We start from the raw sequence: 11,135 nt of genomic DNA, 5'->3' as shown, positions 1-11,135 counted from the left end.
CATATCGCTCAATCAGGAAAAAGTCTGACCACTTGTTTAACATCAAGAAGATCCTAAATGAGTCGCTCTGCGACTATGTGAAGAGATTCAAAAAGAGAAGTTAAAGATAGTTTATTGTAACGACTCGATAGCTAGTGTAATCTTCCAAAAAAGACTCACAGCAAACCACCTGCTATTCGAAGAATTGATTATAAAAGAATAGCAGACTCAATCACTCTGGCAGAGAAGCATGCACTTTGGGATGAGGCTCGGCAAGTAGATAGTATCCCCGAAAAGAATAAACAGTAGCTTAAAAGAAGGAAGACGGGAAACAGTACAACAACAAAAGCAGGGAGAAGGCTAAGCTTAAGGATCGATCCCTAACTAAAGGAAGCCTAACACCGAATAACTATTCTATGTTCTTGATCTTGATCCACCAAATCCGACTAAGAGCGAACTATGGTTCAAGCTGCCGAAGCAATCAAAGGGAGACACCTCCAAGTTAGATCATACCAAATACTACTCGTTCTACCAAGGTCCTGGTCATACGATCTACAACTTCTATACCTAGAAGGATTACCTAGATAAGCAAGTGAGGGAGGGTAAATGCAGCAGATATCTAGACAAACCAGCTACACAGCCTAGGGGGAACACAAACACAAACAAGAACCGTCTTTCGAATCAACGGAATCTTCGTAGAATTTGAGCATTTAGAAGCCACCAACAGATCCAAGAAGAGGAACATCCAGCAGGCCATATCAGTCTCACAAGTCCAGGCAACCGACATCAACTTAGGACCCATCGTTGGCTTCATCGAGTAAGATGCCGAAGGTGTAGACTTCTCACATGATGATACTCTGGACACATTTGTCCAATTGGCCTATGCCATAATCAACCTACTCCAACTTTCAGTTATTCAGAATATGGGCCTGGAAAAAACTATCATACGCCAGACAGAGGTAAGCACAAGATTCATTGGTCACACTTCGACTGCCATCAGCAAAATAACACTATGATGAGATTCTAGGTTGGCACTGGCTAGTGAGACTGAGCATGGTAACCTCTGTCGAGTATCAAAAAATCTGATTCTGTATCCTAAGAGAAGGAGTCAGAGAGATCAAGTCAAACCAGGCCACACCTCAACGATACACTGTGTAAGTTACTAAAGGAGTCAAAGAATAAGTCATTTACCCTTATAGAGGCTACTAAAGTGTAGAAAGACAACTCTATCTTAACCGAAGACAGGTCAAGAAACACCGAACATATATTTCTTAACCCAAAGCAATGGTCAGACCACCTCAACAACTTGGTGGAGGCAACGAAGCCCAACCTTGCCGAATGCACATTCAAGGTAAATCCGAGCGATCTTGAATATGAAGTCCACCACTACTCTGAAGAAGATTCAAGGTCTAACCAGACGAATGAGATGATGAGTGAGAATGAGCTTCTAAGACCTGAAGAAGTATCTTACATCACCTCTTTTACTATCCAATCCAAAAGCAGCGAATGACTTATACATCTACTTGATAGTCTCAAAAGTAGTAGTGAGCTATGCCCTCATATGAGAAGAGCTAAGGGCCTAACTGTCGGTATTTTACACTTCTAAAGCTCTTCTCGATACGGAAACAAGATATCCGAAGATTGAGAAATTAATTTTGGCAATAGTTGTCACAGCTCGGAAGCTCAGACTATATTTTCAAGCTCATACAGTCATTATCATGACTCAATATCCTCTACGTTTAATCCAGACACTTCTCAATAAGTAATGAAATGGGCATTGGAACTTGGCTAATACGGCTTAGTTTACTGACCCCGTACGGTGATAAAGGCCCAAGCCTTGGCAAACTTCATATCAGAATTCACGCCTAGCCTAAACGAAGAACCAGCATGGCCCAATGATGCCCAGGAGGCAACCAAGCATGCCCAAGTCACACCTGCCTCACTCGATGAAGACTTCTGGCATTTGCACATCAACGATGCATCTAACTACAAGGGCTTGGGAGCAGGTGTGGTCTTTGGCACCCTAAACGGTTTGATGGTTGAACATGCGATCACTCTAGGCTTCAAAGCATCCAACTACGAAGTAGAGTATGAAGCCATACTAGCAGGCCTCCAAATGGCAAAAGACTTGGCGATGTAAAAGCTTGCGATTCATTATGATTCTTAGCTAATCACTAGTCAGACTATCCAGAAGTACACGACAAAACATATGAAGATGGCGCAATACATATAGAAGGTACAAAAACAACTTGAGGTGTTTCAGACTTACACCCTTACTCAAGTTTCACAGGCAGACAACGCCCACGTGGACGCGCTAGTCGGCCTAGGCTCCACCCTTAACCATCAATTTAAACGCTCTATTCGGATGAAGATCTGGACAAGCCAAGCATAAAGATGGAGCCAGCAGCCAAGGTGTCACAGGTTAGTACAACTCCAAACTAGCAAGATTCCATTAGAAACTACCTGGTCAATGACACACTCCTAATGGAAAGATTGGAGTCTAGAAAGCTCAAAACAAAGTAGCACGCTACTACATGTGGAATGGCATTCTCGTATGAAGATCTTATACTATACCACATCTCTGTTGCCTAGCGCATCCCGACAACCTAAAGGTTCCAAGTTTAATCCATAAAGGAATTTGTGGAAATCACTTTGGAAGCCAATCCTTAGCATAAAAAGCTCTTAATACAGGTTATTACTAGCCTACTATGCATCAAGACGCTAATGAGTTAGTACAAAAGTGTGACCACTGCCAACACTACAAGCCGGTACCAGCACTGCCTGCCAGCAAACTACACTCGTAGATGAGTGTTTGAACGGTCATGTAGTGGGCAATCGACTTGGTAGGGCCAATGCTGCTTGCTACTAGGGGTAGAGGCATGAAGATCGTGGCAACTGATTACTTCACCAAATAGGTGGAAGCAGAGCTTATGATAACCACAACTCAGTCGGATATATAGCGCTTTATATGGAGGAACATCATATACCAATTTAGCATTCTTAATCCATCATCATAGACAATGGCCTACAATTCGTAGGCAAAGATTTGGCTATGTTCTTCCAAAAATATGGCGTCAAGCAGCACATGTCCATGTCGAGGTATCCTTAAGGCAATGGGTATGTCGGAGCATCTAACAAGACAATTCTACACTGCCTCAAGAAATCCCTCTCAGATAATAAGGGAAAATGGCCAAACGAACTTCCTGGATGTCTGTGTGCATATCGCACAACCAAATGACGAGTAATCGGTGATACTCTTTTCTCCTTGGCATTTGGTTCAGAAGCCATTATTCCTCCCACTGTCATTGTGCCAAGTATCAGCACTCTACTGCCAAGCATCGAGCATAACATAAAGAAGATGGCCACAAACTTAGACCTGGTAGAGGAGGAATGTGAGAAGGTCATCACCCGCATCGCAGCCTACGAGCAGCAGCTCCTTTCTAGCTACAACAAAAATGCCAAGATTCAGCAGTTCCAGCCCGAAAATCTAGTCCTAAAAAAAGCCTTCATCACTGCCTGTAGATAAGGCTAAAAAAAGATGGATCCTATCTAGGAAGGTTAGTAGAAAATCAGCAGAGTAAGCGACAAGGGTAGTTACACCTTCGCCACCATAAACGACAAAGAGATTGAGAAGTAATGGAATGCTTACAATATGAGGAAGTACCATGCGTGACCTCATGTTACATCAAAGCTCGAAGACTCAAGTAGCTCGATGGGCACCACCTCACAAGCTAAGGACTATCCAGTTGTTATGCACTTTCTACCTTCCAGCAAAGTTGATACATTTCTTTGAAGATCGAAGAAGTCATTCACAAGCCTGGCTCGACTATATGCCTACAACAACTGATCACTCATGCTTCTCATTGAAGATCGTGCCCTTTTTGGGAACTATGGTAGGAATTGCACCCCTTGGGGACCAACCATGCTCTCCAGTACGAGAGGGTAAACTAATCCCCCGACACCCATATAGGTCTACTATCTGATGCGATAGGATAAACTATACACTCCGAATATCTAAACGTGAATGAGTTGGGCTACCCTGGTGTAACTAGGTGCAAAATGGCTTGCACTGGGATTCCTAGAAGTAGCCACAATGGTATTTTTCAAAGCTTAGCTAATTGAAGGATTTTTTTTTCTTTCTTTGGCCTAATCCGCAGGGAACTAGGCTTCAGAGATGGAGGAAGCATATTACGCAATACGCCCTATGGACGGCTACTCTGAAACCCTAAAGCTCCTACCGAGTGCATTAAGGTTGCCTACAATTTTTAAAAAACTGCATACGACTTGCCCTTCAAGCAGTAAGCTATGCTAAACTTATACAACCACACATTTTTGTGAAGGGTTAAACAGTTAGCGTGCATATACAAAACTCTATCCACTGTCGACATGATACGCAGTTGATAAGCTTCATCTCCGCCAAGTGCGAAATGATCGTTTAGATCTACACTAATTCCTAAATTGTTGTGATACTTGCTATGCAACCCATGAAATTGGTTACATAAAGAGCAAAAAGTTATCTTGGACCTTTGCCTACAAAATTCCATACAACCGCATACTTTTGATACGAAAGGTTAGTGAATTTCATGTTCCATAAATCTTTAGTATGTTGTGATGCAGGCCACACAGCTCAAATGATTGAAGAAAGCCAAAGTTAACAACCAAGTGGTCACTTAAACTTGTCTGATTCTGTAAGTGAGGAGTTTGGCTGCCGATCATATGGCTAATAATTTTGCAAATATTCTATATCAAAACCTACGGCTATATAGGCTACGTGGGCCTGTCTGTTTATAGAAAGTAACACGCATGCCGCTGGTCTAAAGGTCAAAGGTTAGATGTAAACAAAAGAAGCGAAGATGAAGAAAAACAAAGGAAGCAAGTTTATTAAATTTTCTACCAAAATTGATAGACAAATAGCAATTTATGTAATTTTCAAGCAGCTTGGACATCCCACAACTACTCGATCGCTACACCTTCACCGGCTACACACTTTCAGCAGCGGCATCATCCAACGCTTCACCCCCAGCTGCCATAGCCTGGGCACTAACTTCTTTGACTACTTCACCAATGGAAGCCTAAAAAGTAAAGGCAAACAAGTCTTCTGGAGAAATAGATAAGGTCTTAAAGTCTTTCCCAGTAAACTCAAAGTCAGACGGCCTACCAAAGAGATGATCTACATAACCCAGCTTGTAGAAATCGGCTTGACTCTGAACAAGCGAAGCCTTGAGTCCAACCTTCTCACATTTCATCTGCTCGTTCTCCTCAAGCAAGCCAACACGGACACGTTACAGTTCATCCACTTCCTTCTTCAGACTTTCGTTGATCTTCAATGCACCTTGGAGTTCCATCACTTGGGGTTCAAGCTTATTGACGATTTTCTGGAAGTGGATCACTTGATTATAAGCAGTAATCAACTCTTCATCCTTTGCATAAGTAGTAGAATGAAGCTCAAAAATGGCACATTCAAGATCTTGAATCTAAGGTATATAACAACCAATCTCATTCTTTGCACTTTCATACTTAACTTGGATTGTGTTAAGCCTAGTCTTCAAGTCAACGATCTCCTAGCGAGCAGTCTTAAGCTGCAGAGAAGTGGAGACAGAGATATTGGACCCCTTCAAAACGACAAGCTCAGACTCCAACTTTTTTATCCTCTCGGTAGAAGAATAAGCCTTAGCTGCCATAGTCATTGCCATCTCCTTGGCAGCCTTGGTATCCCCTTGGTTAAGGAGCATAGACTCGGCAGCCAGAATTGTCATTTTCTGCATCATGGCAGGTAAAGCATTCCTTCTATACTAGGTTGTATGTTTCGCAAAGAAACTTGAGCAAACAACCCCTCTAACGCCATAAACAAGCTTGGCACACGTGTCCATGTCTTCAAGCAGATCTGGCTTCAGAAGTGCACAGATCTTAGTAGACTCTCCAAAAACAGGCTTGGTGGATTTCTCATAATTGCCCATATGAGTAGTCTTTTCTTTCTCAACAAGCGAATTAGTCCCACCAGTAAGATGAATAGGCATTGGCACCACTTTAGCAACATCGTCCACCTTATCGCTCTTCATAATAGCAAGCTTCTCCAAAGGTGAACCAGAATTAACTCCTAACGGACGTCTTGTTACAAACTTCAGCACTAAGGCAATACGGAACCTCTACGTTGAGCAATCATATCAACAATCGTACTAGCAATCTTTAACATAGCAAGCGTCACAGGCTCAGATCTAGCAACCTAATTTTTCTTCATTTTGGAAGAAGTTAAGTCAATCACAAGCCTCTCGGCAGCAGGCAAACCTTCACAAGCAGCGGAAAAAGCCTTCGACTTTTTCTAAACCAGCATCTCTTGAGCAGGCGGGGAAAATCTCTTTTTTATACCTTCATTCACAACAGGCTCCACGATAGCGATCAGACGAGCCAATGCATCCGTCTTGATCCACTTTATCTCCTCTCTTAGGGGCAGCCCACCTTTCACCCAGCGAATAGGACTAAGCAGCCACCGCTATTCACGGTACTCAACATGAATACCTAAAGCAATGTGCACCTTCTTTATATCTGGAGAAGTTTTGGGAGTTGAGCCAAATTTTGAATCTACATAGACAGATAATGATAGTCAACAAATCCGAAAGTAGCTTATTAAAATCACAAAGCAGCCTAGAGACTAAGTAGTCTACTTACTAGTGATGAAAATTGTAGGAACACGCAGCTCAGGGGAAAAATCAGACTCCCACTCTCCATTTATCTCCAAAGTTTCCTTGGCCCAGTCATGATCTCCCTTGCTCGAATGATCGAAAAACCTATAGTGGGATCGCAGCTAACCAACTCTTTCAATATGGCCTATGTCAAAGAAGTACCAAAATTCGTTGATGGTCAGATCCAATTCAAATAATTAGCTTAGATTGAGGAATCCTACCATCACAGGGACTGTATTTGGAGAATATTGAGCGGTGGTATACTTCATGGAGCAAAGCACTTCTTGGAAGAAACACGACATTGGAAAAGTAAATCCCAACACGAAGTAGTAGGGGTGAAACTTGATAGCTCCCCAAGCCCCATGACATGGCTCTTGATACCCTTCTTGACACATTTCACACGCATTTCAGACAGAATGGCGTGCCTATATGCTTTAAGGAAATCTTTGAACGAGTCATCATAATTAATTTTAAAGTGAGCAGCCTTGAAGTAACCTATTACTCAAAGACCCACCTTGACGATACAACGGCGGCACACCATAATCACTGTTGTAGCTTGAAGAAGATATACTCGAATCAAGGAAGAATAGTTAGACGGTTGCACAAAAAAAAATGAATCAAGCCTCATGGGCCAAGGACAGTAGCCAAGGGAGCCTAGCCAGCGCTAGCTCTCATTTCTCTCTCGATCCAACAAGCCTCTCAACCCAGCTTAATTGGAGGGGGTTGGTGCCCCCGTGCCTCCCTTTCTCTCTCATCTCTCACACTGGCCAAGTCCAGTGGCCCACTGACTAAGCCAAGGAAGGAGGCATGAGCCTCTATTCCTCTCTCTAACATGGGCCCAAGCATAGCAGCCTAGACCCAAATACCCTAGCGCCCTAGCTTATGCCAGCCACGCCTCGAGCCATAGGCTCGTGCCGCCAGCCCTCGGCCCAAGTCAAGCTGCTGCCACATTAAGCAGATGAAGCAGCCCCACGGCAGCAGCCATGCCATGGCTCCCTAACCATTTTTTACACATCCTGGACCTCCGTCAAGCTAAATTTCAAGCCCCGAGGCTCCCAAAAAATTAAAAAGACAAGGAAATTTTTTTTTCTTAGGTTGGTGCAGCATGAAGACAAAGAAAGCAACGAAAGACAGTCTTTTGCACGGGCAAGTGAAGAAGATTGCTAAGGGAGGGGGAACAAATATCCCCTAGCTTTTCCTCTCTTGTAGGGTAGAATAAATTACTCTTTGTAGTTTATTTAATCTACTTAAGATAGACTTAACTTTGGAAGTGATTTATTTCCATTTCCTAGAATGATCTAATTTCAAATTAAAGTGGGAATCTACATCAAAATAGGAAACAATCTTATGTTTCCTAAATCAAGGGAAGATCTCTACACCTGCTGCCTTTTCCTGCGAGCAATCCAACAAGTGTGAGGGCATTTGTGGAGCAAAAAATAATTAAGAAAATTATGGAGGTGACACGTGGACTTTTGGGTAAAAAGGACAAAATTACCCTTGAGGCACACCGGGATTCCCACATGCATGCAACGGACGATAACGACTCAATCAAGGAAGAGTCAAAGGTGATCAAAATGGTATTTATTCTAATCCCTTTCATTACTCCTCATCAAATCCTTATTCAAAAGGTAACTCCCAAATTTCCTATCTAATTTATGATTAACTGCCATGTTAATTGCAAGATATTGTTTCACATAATATCTTGCAATTATTCACCCAATTACACCATATATGGCCGGCCACTATTCTCCAAATAGGGCCGACCACTCCCCTATAAATAGCCCTATTATCCCACTAAAAAGCTAAGTCATTTGCTACTCACAAACTGCTAAACACATTCTTTTCATAATTCTAACTTTGGCATTGGAGATTCTTCGGCCAAAGCACCCCTTCATTCATTGTGGGTGCATAAGAGTTTTGGCTTTAATCTTGGATGTTATTATTTTGCAGGTGCATTTTCGTCAAAAGTGAAGACGGCGGAAATTTGCATCCATACCTATCTTTTGAGCTCAATGCCATAAATTTGTCACGTCTGTCAACTGGCTTGACTGGTCCAAAAGTACTTTAAGTTCAGTGATCGTTCTTTTTTGTTAGTAGACTATTTAGGGATTTGAGCAGTCGTTGATGTCGGTCGTCTCTTTGTCATTTGAAATAGCGTTCTGGCTACCGAATCTTTTGGGTTAGCCTGTGGGCCTAGCCCCTCTCCCCCTCCTCATTTTTTTTATTTTTTTATTTTTTTAATTAGGGTAAATTTGAAATTTAATTTATCAAAAATGTTTTGTTAGATAAATTCATTTAAAAGTTTGAGTACTAATAAAGACACCTAATTTAAATTACTTTTGAGGCAGTTAAGATCCAGGTAAAAGACTATAAAATGCTTATACCATAACAAGACTATAAAATTTCCAAAAGAAATATATTTAAGATAGAAATGAATACAAAGAATGCTGAAAGACATAGATTACAGGCAAAATATTAGATAATTTGGGTAGTTTAAAAACAATGTATCTGTGTGATAGCCCGTCCTGAAATATTTTTCTCAGAGATATGAAAAGACAAAATTGCCCTTAACATTTGGTGGTGGTGTGTATGTATTGGGCTAAGGATATTATCTAATAAAAATTTCTCCTAAGTTTGGGGACCCAATGGGAAGTAAGCTTTGGTTTATTGTGATTGGTAGCCCAAACTAGGACTCTCTCTCTCTCTTACTCTCTCTCCTGTGTACTCTCTCTCTCATCCCTTTCAGATTTTCTTCATTATTCGTACCATCGTACGGACGATCTCCAAACCAACCCATTTCTTCACGGATCGAGCTTGTAGACACCATCATCATCTTCATCTCATCGTCACGAACCCATCTATACCATTTTTGACGTTAAAGCTTAAAAAAACCCGATAAACCATAACCTCTTATTTGAGCATTGTTCATGCAATCGTAAATGCATGATTTTTAGAGGATTTCAAGCTTATAGGGAGCTTAGGGACCTCTACACGAAGCTCGGAGAAGAAGAATGACATGATTTGGACATCGGGAAGTCGAGATCGATGCATTTGAAGATTGGCCGGATTATCAAAGGTTCTTCGACAAATTTCCGTAGATTTTAGGTCCCAAAACAGGTATAGTTGTGTTCTACTCATCCTAAGCTTCGAATTGGTGCAAGTTTTACTGATTTTGGTTAAGAATTGGATGAGATATGAAGGTTTTTCTATTTTTCCTGTTTCCGGCAGATGGCGACCAGCTAGGCTAACCGGAGAAGAAGATAGAATATTCCATCAAAGTTGACGGAATATTCTGACACCGCCAAGTAGATTTAATAGTTTCTGTTGCTTTTTAACGGAATATTCCCAACAACAGTTAGGATTCCGTCAGGGTTACCCGCGAGTGGGGGTGCGTCTAGCCTTGCCCTTGCTGGCGCGTGGGTGGTCGGAAATTTTTTTTTAAAATATGGGGATGTTCGTGAGGTTGTGTAGATTACGTTGGTATATTCAAATATCTCATTTGAGCAATGTATGATAAGTTATTAACTAGTTTTGTCTATGTGCTTTAAATAACATTTATTCAGTTATTTCGCATATAGGTGAGACCTATCCCGAGGACGAGCGCAGTCAAGGACGGCTCAGGGGTTACGACCCTTCGACGTACCAGTGAGTGGGCTTTTGGTTTTAAGTATATATGTATATGCTTGGTATCTTTCCCAGAAAATGCATTTAAATGAGTTATGATTTAAATTGCCATACCAAATGTTTTACATTTAGAATATGCATATGATGTTTGCGCATATATATATATATTATTGTAGTGTTGTGGACGCTCAAGTAAGCCCCAGGTGAGTTTATGAATTGTGAATGTGAATAACGGTTGTGATTAATTGAGAAACATTGAGCTCATAAACTTACACCCCGGTGTTAATGATTTTGTTAGAGATATGGCACATGCCTGTATATAATGTCACCTCCCACACCATATGCTCACATTAGATCCAATTTAGGTGCACAGTCTTGTCGTACAGACCATTATAGGTGGTTCCGACTCATAGGTGACTAGCGATTTATCACACATCTATAATGAGAATGTAGTAATGAGAATAATTATATTACACCCAGTTTTGTCTTACAGACCATTACAATGGTTCCGACTCGTGTGCAGTGTAGTGCCATATAGGTCACTTGCAATGACTCAGGCTAGATTGACTAATGAGCTATGAATTCAGCCGTACAAACTTCTGCAGGGGTTCCGGCTAATATTTTTTTTTTCCATGAATTTATTTTCACCTTAGTTACTTATTCTGTGTTATATTTTGGCATGACAGACTTATGAATATGGATATGTGTAACATGATTTGAATATATATATATTCCAGATCTGGGAAAGTTATACATGTTTTACGGCGAGGGCTTAGAGCATTTGATAAACGAAATGGTTTTGAAAAGCTTTGTTTTTGCCCACTCATACTTTCTGTTTTGCGCGTTCCTTCA

The sequence above is a fragment of the Malus domestica genome, chromosome 06 (assembly GCF_042453785.1).
Source record: "Malus domestica chromosome 06, GDT2T_hap1".
NCBI lineage: Eukaryota > Viridiplantae > Streptophyta > Magnoliopsida > Rosales > Rosaceae > Malus > Malus domestica.
Note: the sequence above shows the minus strand (reverse complement) of the source record.